Raw genomic sequence first — 9,617 nt, 5'->3', positions numbered from 1 at the left:
GGCGTGCCAGACCGCCTACATTCTGCACTCTGGCAGCCTAGTTGCCAGCTTTCGGCAGCTGCTGTCCTAGCAAGGAAGCTCAGGGAGTCAAAGCCAGTGCCGGGCGGCACCTTTCTGCTTTGCCCGCCTAAGCGGCGCCACGCTCCCTCGGATACTGTGTCCTTTCCCTCTGCACTGCGTCTGCCGAGGTGCTCTCTGCCTCTCGGAGCAGAAGGGCAAAGGACAATGTTTTCCACAGCAGGGTAGAAATGGCATTGCTAGCAGGAAAGCTAGATGCCTTGGAGCTGTCCTCTTAGCCCTTGCCACTCACTTCAGGCTCGTACGCTGAGCAGAACAGCCTGCTGTTCTGAAGCTTCGCTGGCTGCCGTTCGTGCCCAGACGCGATTTCCTTCCCAAGGAGGCGAAGCGCCGTCTACTTCTCGCAGCGAGCACGCTGCTCCTGGCTTTCGCTTCTGCCGCAACGAGCTCGCTACGAGCACTTTTCTTCTCAACCCTCTAGACCATTGCTTTCTGCTTTTCTTGTCTCGTGAATGGAGACGGAAAGCTTCTCGGCTACAATCTCGCCTAGAACAACTGCGGCTACACATTAAGCTCGCCCGGAACGCCCTGCTGAAACTTGCCTTCTGGCACCACATTCGCGGGGCAGCCGTCTTTCTTCGGCCACCTGCCAAGTGGCCCCATATCGCCGCGCTCGTTGCACTCCGCTTGTCAGATTGGCTTCCCGTGGCGCTGATTTCAGCCTGGCCAAATACTAGCGCTGCGGAGAGCTGTCTCGCAGACAATCATGTTCCAGCATAGAAATTTGTCCTGCAATGTTCCCCCCTCTTTTCCCGCATTGTGCTGCTCTGATGAATGCCTTGAGCATGGAACGACTTAAGCCAGCAAGTATTCCTCGCCGGCCACCTCTCGCTGTGCAAGAGGTATGCCGTGGAGCCTTGGAACGCTGCCAAGCAAAAAGCAGAGCAGTGACCATAAAAGCGAGGAGAGAGCATGCACGAAGCACACTAGTTCTGTCTAGTGCTTTCCGTGCAGAGAGGCGGCAAAGCTGAATGCCGTGCCAGAGCTTCACTTCTCGCTGGAGCACAGGAAGGCAAGAATGAAGAGGCAGAACACAGCCTTGGTTTCAGCAGCCTCCGGGACTGCAAAAGTTCAGCAATAGCTCTGTCAAAGCAGAACTCGGCTGAGAATGCTCTCGCAGCTTGGGAAAGTTAGGCGCAGCTGTTGACCAGCTCTGCCCGTGGCCACAGGCTGCTTCTTCCACCTTCACTGTGGCAGAGCTTTTGCGGAACAGAGACGGCATTCTTCAAGGGCGTGTTCTCCAAGGTGCTGTGAAACAGAGCCTAGCACGCTGTCTCGCTGATCCTGGCTTTCGGCAAGCAGGCGTGCCAGACCGCCTACATTCTGCACTCTGGCAGCCTAGTTGCCAGCTTTCGGCAGCTGCTGTCCTAGCAAGGAAGCTCAGGGAGTCAAAGCCAGTGCCGGGCGGCACCTTTCTGCTTTGCCCGCCTAAGCAGCGCCACGCTCCCTCGGATACTGTGTCCTTTCCCTCTGCACTGCGTCTGCCGAGGTGCTCTCTGCCTCTCGGAGCAGAAGGGCAAAGGACAATGTTTTCCACAGCAGGGTAGAAATGGCATTGCTAGCAGGAAAGCTAGATGCCTTGGCACTGTCCCCTTAGCCCTTGCCACTCACTTCAGGCTCGTACGCTGAGCAGAACAGCCTGCTGTTCTGAAGCTTCGCTGGCTGCCGTTCGTGCCCAGACGCGATTTCCTTCCCAAGGAGGCGAAGCGCCGTCTACTTCTCGCAGCGAGCACGCTGCTCCTGGCTTTCGCTTCTGCCGCAACGAGCTCGCTACGAGCACTTTTCTTCTCAACCCTCTAGACCATTGCTTTCTGCTTTTCTTGTCTCGTGAATGGAGACGGAAAGCTTCTCGGCTACAATCTCGCCTAGAACAACTGCGGCTACACATTAAGCTCGCCCGGAACGCCCTGCTGAAACTTGCCTTCTGGCACCCCATTCGCGGGGCAGCCATCTTTCTTCGGCCACCTGCCAAGTGGCCCCATATCGCCGCGCTCGTTGCACTCCGCTTGTCAGATTGGCTTCCCGTGGCGCTGATTGCAGCCTGGCCAAATACTCGCGCTGCGGAGAGCTGTCTCGCAGACAATCATGATCCAGCATAGAAATTTGTCCTGCAATGTTCCCCCCTCTTTTCCCGCATTGTGCTGCTCTGATGAATGCCTTGAGCATGGAACGACTTAAGCCAGCAAGTATTCCTCGCCGGCCACCTCTCGCTGTGCAAGAGGTATGCCGTGGAGCCTTGGAACGCTGCCAAGCAAAAAGCAGAGCAGTGACCATAAAAGCGAGGAGAGAGCATGCACGAAGCACACTAGTTCTGTCTAGTGCTTTCCGTGCAGAGAGGCGGCAAAGCTGAATGCCGTGCCAGAGCTTCACTTCTCGCTGGAGCACAGGAAGGCAAGAATGAAGAGGCAGAACACAGCCTTGGTTTCAGCAGCCTCCGGGACTGCAAAAGTTCAGCAATAGCTCTGTCAAAGCAGAACTCGGCTGAGAATGCTCTCGCAGCTTGGGAAAGTTAGGCGCAGCTGTTGACCAGCTCTGCCCGTGGCCACAGGCTGCTTCTTCCACCTTCACTGTGGCAGAGCTTTTGCGGAGCAGAGACGGCATTCTTCAAGGGCGTGTTCTCCAAGGTGCTGTGAAACAGAGCCTAGCACGCTGTCTCGCTGATCCTGGCTTTCGGCAAGCAGGCGTGCCAGACCGCCTACATTCTGCACTCTGGCAGCCTAGTTGCCAGCTTTCGGCAGCTGCTGTCCTAGCAAGGAAGCTCAGGGAGTCAAAGCCAGTGCCGGGCGGCACCTTTCTGCTTTGCCCGCCTAAGCGGCGCCACGCTCCCTCGGATTCTGTGTCCTTTCCCTCTGCACTGCGTCTGCCGAGGTGCTCTCTGCCTCTCGGAGCAGAAGGGCAAAGGACAATGTTTTCCACAGCAGGGTAGAAATGGCATTGCTAGCAGGAAAGCTAGATGCCTTGGCACTGTCCCCTTAGCCCTTGCCACTCACTTCAGGCTCGTACGCTGAGCAGAACAGCCTGCTGTTCTGAAGCTTCGCTGGCTGCCGTTCGTGCCCAGACGCGATTTCCTTCCCAAGGAGGCGAAGCGCCGTCTACTTCTCGCAGCGAGCACGCTGCTCCTGGCTTTCGCTTCTGCCGCAACGAGCTCGCTACGAGCACTTTTCTTCTCAACCCTCTAGACCATTGCTTTCTGCTTTTCTTGTCTCGTGAATGGAGACGGAAAGCTTCTCGGCTACAATCTCGCCTAGAACAACTGCGGCTACACATTAAGCTCGCCCGGAACGCCCTGCTGAAACTTGCCTTCTGGCACCCCATTCGCGGGGCAGCCATCTTTCTTCGGCCACCTGCCAAGTGGCCCCATATCGCCGCGCTCGTTGCACTCCGCTTGTCAGATTGGCTTCCCGTGGCGCTGATTGCAGCCTGGCCAAATACTCGCGCTGCGGAGAGCTGTCTCGCAGACAATCATGATCCAGCATAGAAATTTGTCCTGCAATGTTCCCCCCTCTTTTCCCGCATTGTGCTGCTCTGATGAATGCCTTGAGCATGGAACGACTTAAGCCAGCAAGTATTCCTCGCCGGCCACCTCTCGCTGTGCAAGAGGTATGCCGTGGACCCTTGGAACGCTGCCAAGCAAAAAGCAGAGCAGTGACCATAAAAGCGAGGAGAGAGCATGCACGAAGCACACTAGTTCTGTCTAGTGCTTTCCGTGCAGAGAGGCGGCAAAGCTGAATGCCGTGCCAGAGCTTCACTTCTCGCTGGAGCACAGGAAGGCAAGAATGAAGAGGCAGAACACAGCCTTGGTTTCAGCAGCCTCCGGGGCTGCAAAAGTTCAGCAATAGCTCTGTCAAAGCAGAACTCGGCTGAGAATGCTCTCGCAGCTTGGGAAAGTTAGGCGCAGCTGTTGACCAGCTCTGCCCGTGGCCACAGGCTGCTTCTTCCACCTTCACTGTGGCAGAGCTTTTGCGGAGCAGAGACGGCATTCTTCAAGGGCGTGTTCTCCAAGGTGCTGTGAAACAGAGCCTAGCACGCTGTCTCGCTGATCCTGGCTTTCGGCAAGCAGGCGTGCCAGACCGCCTACATTCTGCACTCTGGCAGCCTAGTTGCCAGCTTTCGGCAGCTGCTGTCCTAGCAAGGAAGCTCAGGGAGTCAAAGCCAGTGCCGGGCGGCACCTTTCTGCTTTGCCCGCCTAAGCGGCGCCACGCTCCCTCGGATACTGTGTCCTTTCCCTCTGCACTGCGTCTGCCGAGGTGCTCTCTGCCTCTCGGAGCAGAAGGGCAAAGGACAATGTTTTCCACAGCAGGGTAGAAATGGCATTGCTAGCAGGAAAGCTAGATGCCTTGGAACTGTCCCCTTAGCCCTTGCCACTCACTTCAGGCTCGTACGCTGAGCAGAACAGCCTGCTGTTCTGAAGCTTCGCTGGCTGCCGTTCGTGCCCAGACGCGATTTCCTTCCCAAGGAGGCGAAGCGCCGTCTACTTCTCGCAGCGAGCACGCTGCTCCTGGCTTTCGCTTCTGCCGCAACGAGCTCGCTACGAGCACTTTTCTTCTCAACCCTCTAGACCATTGCTTTCTGCTTTTCTTGTCTCGTGAATGGAGACGGAAAGCTTCTCGGCTACAATCTCGCCTAGAACAACTGCGGCTACACATTAAGCTCGCCCGGAACGCCCTGCTGAAACTTGCCTTCTGGCACCACATTCGCGGGGCAGCCGTCTTTCTTCGGCCACCTGCCAAGTGGCCCCATATCGCCGCGCTCGTTGCACTCCGCTTGTCAGATTGGCTTCCCGTGGCGCTGATTTCAGCCTGGCCAAATACTAGCGCTGCGGAGAGCTGTCTCGCAGACAATCATGTTCCAGCATAGAAATTTGTCCTGCAATGTTCCCCCCTCTTTTCCCGCATTGTGCTGCTCTGATGAATGCCTTGAGCATGGAACGACTTAAGCCAGCAAGTATTCCTCGCCGGCCACCTCTCGCTGTGCAAGAGGTATGCCGTGGAGCCTTGGAACGCTGCCAAGCAAAAAGCAGAGCAGTGACCATAAAAGCGAGGAGAGAGCATGCACGAAGCACACTAGTTCTGTCTAGTGCTTTCCGTGCAGAGAGGCGGCAAAGCTGAATGCCGTGCCAGAGCTTCACTTCTCGCTGGAGCACAGGAAGGCAAGAATGAAGAGGCAGAACACAGCCTTGGTTTCAGCAGCCTCCGGGACTGCAAAAGTTCAGCAATAGCTCTGTCAAAGCAGAACTCGGCTGAGAATGCTCTCGCAGCTTGGGAAAGTTAGGCGCAGCTGTTGACCAGCTCTGCCCGTGGCCACAGGCTGCTTCTTCCACCTTCACTGTGGCAGAGCTTTTGCGGAACAGAGACGGCATTCTTCAAGGGCGTGTTCTCCAAGGTGCTGTGAAACAGAGCCTAGCACGCTGTCTCGCTGATCCTGGCTTTCGGCAAGCAGGCGTGCCAGACCGCCTACATTCTGCACTCTGGCAGCCTAGTTGCCAGCTTTCGGCAGCTGCTGTCCTAGCAAGGAAGCTCAGGGAGTCAAAGCCAGTGCCGGGCGGCACCTTTCTGCTTTGCCCGCCTAAGCGGCGCCACGCTCCCTCGGATACTGTGTCCTTTCCCTCTGCACTGCGTCTGCCGAGGTGCTCTCTGCCTCTCGGAGCAGAAGGGCAAAGGACAATGTTTTCCACAGCAGGGTAGAAATGGCATTGCTAGCAGGAAAGCTAGATGCCTTGGAGCTGTCCTCTTAGCCCTTGCCACTCACTTCAGGCTCGTACGCTGAGCAGAACAGCCTGCTGTTCTGAAGCTTCGCTGGCTGCCGTTCGTGCCCAGACGCGATTTCCTTCCCAAGGAGGCGAAGCGCCGTCTACTTCTCGCAGCGAGCACGCTGCTCCTGGCTTTCGCTTCTGCCGCAACGAGCTCGCTACGAGCACTTTTCTTCTCAACCCTCTAGACCATTGCTTTCTGCTTTTCTTGTCTCGTGAATGGAGACGGAAAGCTTCTCGGCTACAATCTCGCCTAGAACAACTGCGGCTACACATTAAGCTCGCCCGGAACGCCCTGCTGAAACTTGCCTTCTGGCACCCCATTCGCGGGGCAGCCATCTTTCTTCGGCCACCTGCCAAGTGGCCCCATATCGCCGCGCTCGTTGCACTCCGCTTGTCAGATTGGCTTCCCGTGGCGCTGATTTCAGCCTGGCCAAATACTCGCGCTGCGAAGAGCTGTCTCGCAGACAATCATGATCCAGCATAGAAATTTGTCCTGCAATGTTCCCCCCTCTTTTCCCGCATTGTGCTGCTCTGATGAATGCCTTGAGCATGGAACGACTTAAGCCAGCAAGTATTCCTCGCCGGCCACCTCTCGCTGTGCAAGAGGTATGCCGTGGAGCCTTGGAACGCTGCCAAGCAAAAAGCAGAGCAGTGACCATAAAAGCGAGGAGAGAGCATGCACGAAGCACACTAGTTCTGTCTAGTGCTTTCCGTGCAGAGAGGCGGCAAAGCTGAATGCCGTGCCAGAGCTTCACTTCTCGCTGGAGCACAGGAAGGCAAGAATGAAGAGGCAGAACACAGCCTTGGTTTCAGCAGCCTCCGGGACTGCAAAAGTTCAGCAATAGCTCTGTCAAAGCAGAACTCGGCTGAGAATGCTCTCGCAGCTTGGGAAAGTTAGGCGCAGCTGTTGACCAGCTCTGCCCGTGGCCACAGGCTGCTTCTTCCACCTTCACTGTGGCAGAGCTTTTGCGGAACAGAGACGGCATTCTTCAAGGGCGTGTTCTCCAAGGTGCTGTGAAACAGAGCCTAGCACGCTGTCTCGCTGATCCTGGCTTTCGGCAAGCAGGCGTGCCAGACCGCCTACATTCTGCACTCTGGCAGCCTAGTTGCCAGCTTTCGGCAGCTGCTGTCCTAGCAAGGAAGCTCAGGGAGTCAAAGCCAGTGCCGGGCGGCACCTTTCTGCTTTGCCCGCCTAAGCAGCGCCACGCTCCCTCGGATACTGTGTCCTTTCCCTCTGCACTGCGTCTGCCGAGGTGCTCTCTGCCTCTCGGAGCAGAAGGGCAAAGGACAATGTTTTCCACAGCAGGGTAGAAATGGCATTGCTAGCAGGAAAGCTAGATGCCTTGGAACTGTCCCCTTAGCCCTTGCCACTCACTTCAGGCTCGTACGCTGAGCAGAACAGCCTGCTGTTCTGAAGCTTCGCTGGCTGCCGTTCGTGCCCAGACGCGATTTCCTTCCCAAGGAGGCGAAGCGCCGTCTACTTCTCGCAGCGAGCACGCTGCTCCTGGCTTTCGCTTCTGCCGCAACGAGCTCGCTACGAGCACTTTTCTTCTCAACCCTCTAGACCATTGCTTTCTGCTTTTCTTGTCTCGTGAATGGAGACGGAAAGCTTCTCGGCTACAATCTCGCCTAGAACAACTGCGGCTACACATTAAGCTCGCCCGGAACGCCCTGCTGAAACTTGCCTTCTGGCACCCCATTCGCGGGGCAGCCATCTTTCTTCGGCCACCTGCCAAGTGGCCCCATATCGCCGCGCTCGTTGCACTCCGCTTGTCAGATTGGCTTCCCGTGGCGCTGATTGCAGCCTGGCCAAATACTCGCGCTGCGGAGAGCTGTCTCGCAGACAATCATGATCCAGCATAGAAATTTGTCCTGCAATGTTCCCCCCTCTTTTCCCGCATTGTGCTGCTCTGATGAATGCCTTGAGCATGGAACGACTTAAGCCAGCAAGTATTCCTCGCCGGCCACCTCTCGCTGTGCAAGAGGTATGCCGTGGAGCCTTGGAACGCTGCCAAGCAAAAAGCAGAGCAGTGACCATAAAAGCGAGGAGAGAGCATGCACGAAGCACACTAGTTCTGTCTAGTGCTTTCCGTGCAGAGAGGCGGCAAAGCTGAATGCCGTGCCAGAGCTTCACTTCTCGCTGGAGCACAGGAAGGCAAGAATGAAGAGGCAGAACACAGCCTTGGTTTCAGCAGCCTCCGGGACTGCAAAAGTTCAGCAATAGCTCTGTCAAAGCAGAACTCGGCTGAGAATGCTCTCGCAGCTTGGGAAAGTTAGGCGCAGCTGTTGACCAGCTCTGCCCGTGGCCACAGGCTGCTTCTTCCACCTTCACTGTGGCAGAGCTTTTGCGGAGCAGAGACGGCATTCTTCAAGGGCGTGTTCTCCAAGGTGCTGTGAAACAGAGCCTAGCACGCTGTCTCGCTGATCCTGGCTTTCGGCAAGCAGGCGTGCCAGACCGCCTACATTCTGCACTCTGGCAGCCTAGTTGCCAGCTTTCAGCAGCTGCTGTCCTAGCAAGGAAGCTCAGGGAGTCAAAGCCAGTGCCGGGCGGCACCTTTCTGCTTTGCCCGCCTAAGCGGCGCCACGCTCCCTCGGATTCTGTGTCCTTTCCCTCTGCACTGCGTCTGCCGAGGTGCTCTCTGCCTCTCGGAGCAGAAGGGCAAAGGACATTGTTTTCCACAGCAGGGTAGAAATGGCATTGCTAGCAGGAAAGCTAGATGCCTTGGAACTGTCCCCTTAGCCCTTGCCACTCACTTCAGGCTCGTACGCTGAGCAGAACAGCCTGCTGTTCTGAAGCTTCGCTGGCTGCCGTTCGTGCCCAGACGCGATTTCCTTCCCAAGGAGGCGAAGCGCCGTCTACTTCTCGCAGCGAGCACGCTGCTCCTGGCTTTCGCTTCTGCCGCAACGAGCTCGCTACGAGCACTTTTCTTCTCAACCCTCTAGACCATTGCGTTCTGCTTTTCTTGTCTCGTGAATGGAGACGGAAAGCTTCTCGGCTACAATCTCGCCTAGAACAACTGCGGCTACACATTAAGCTCGCCCGGAACGCCCTGCTGAAACTTGCCTTCTGGCACCACATTCGCGGGGCAGCCGTCTTTCTTCGGCCACCTGCCAAGTGGCCCCATATCGCCGCGCTCGTTGCACTCCGCTTGTCAGATTGGCATCCCGTGGCGCTGATTTCAGCCTGGCCAAATACTCGCGCTGCGGAGAGCTGTCTCGCAGACAATCATGATCCAGCATAGAAATTTGTCCTGCAATGTTCCCCCCTCTTTTCCCGCATTGTGCTGCTCTGATGAATGCCTTGAGCATGGAACGACTTAAGCCAGCAAGTATTCCTCGCCGGCCACCTCTCGCTGTGCAAGAGGTATGCCGTGGAGCCTTGGAACGCTGCCAAGCAAAAAGCAGAGCAGTGACCATAAAAGCGAGGAGAGAGCATGCACGAAGCACACTAGTTCTGTCTAGTGCTTTCCGTGCAGAGAGGCGGCAAAGCTGAATGCCGTGCCAGAGCTTCACTTCTCGCTGGAGCACAGGAAGGCAAGAATGAAGAGGCAGAACACAGCCTTGGTTTCAGCAGCCTCCGGGACTGCAAAAGTTCAGCAATAGCTCTGTCAAAGCAGAACTCGGCTGAGAATGCTCTCGCAGCTTGGGAAAGTTAGGCGCAGCTGTTGACCAGCTCTGCCCGTGGCCACAGGCTGCTTCTTCCACCTTCACTGTGGCAGAGCTTTTGCGGAACAGAGACGGCATTCTTCAAGGGCGTGTTCTCCAAGGTGCTGTGAAACAGAGCCTA

The sequence above is a fragment of the Cinclus cinclus genome, unplaced genomic scaffold (assembly GCF_963662255.1).
Source record: "Cinclus cinclus unplaced genomic scaffold, bCinCin1.1 SCAFFOLD_78, whole genome shotgun sequence".
Classification (NCBI taxonomy): Eukaryota; Metazoa; Chordata; class Aves; order Passeriformes; family Cinclidae; genus Cinclus; species Cinclus cinclus.
This window is presented reverse-complemented; position numbering follows the sequence as displayed.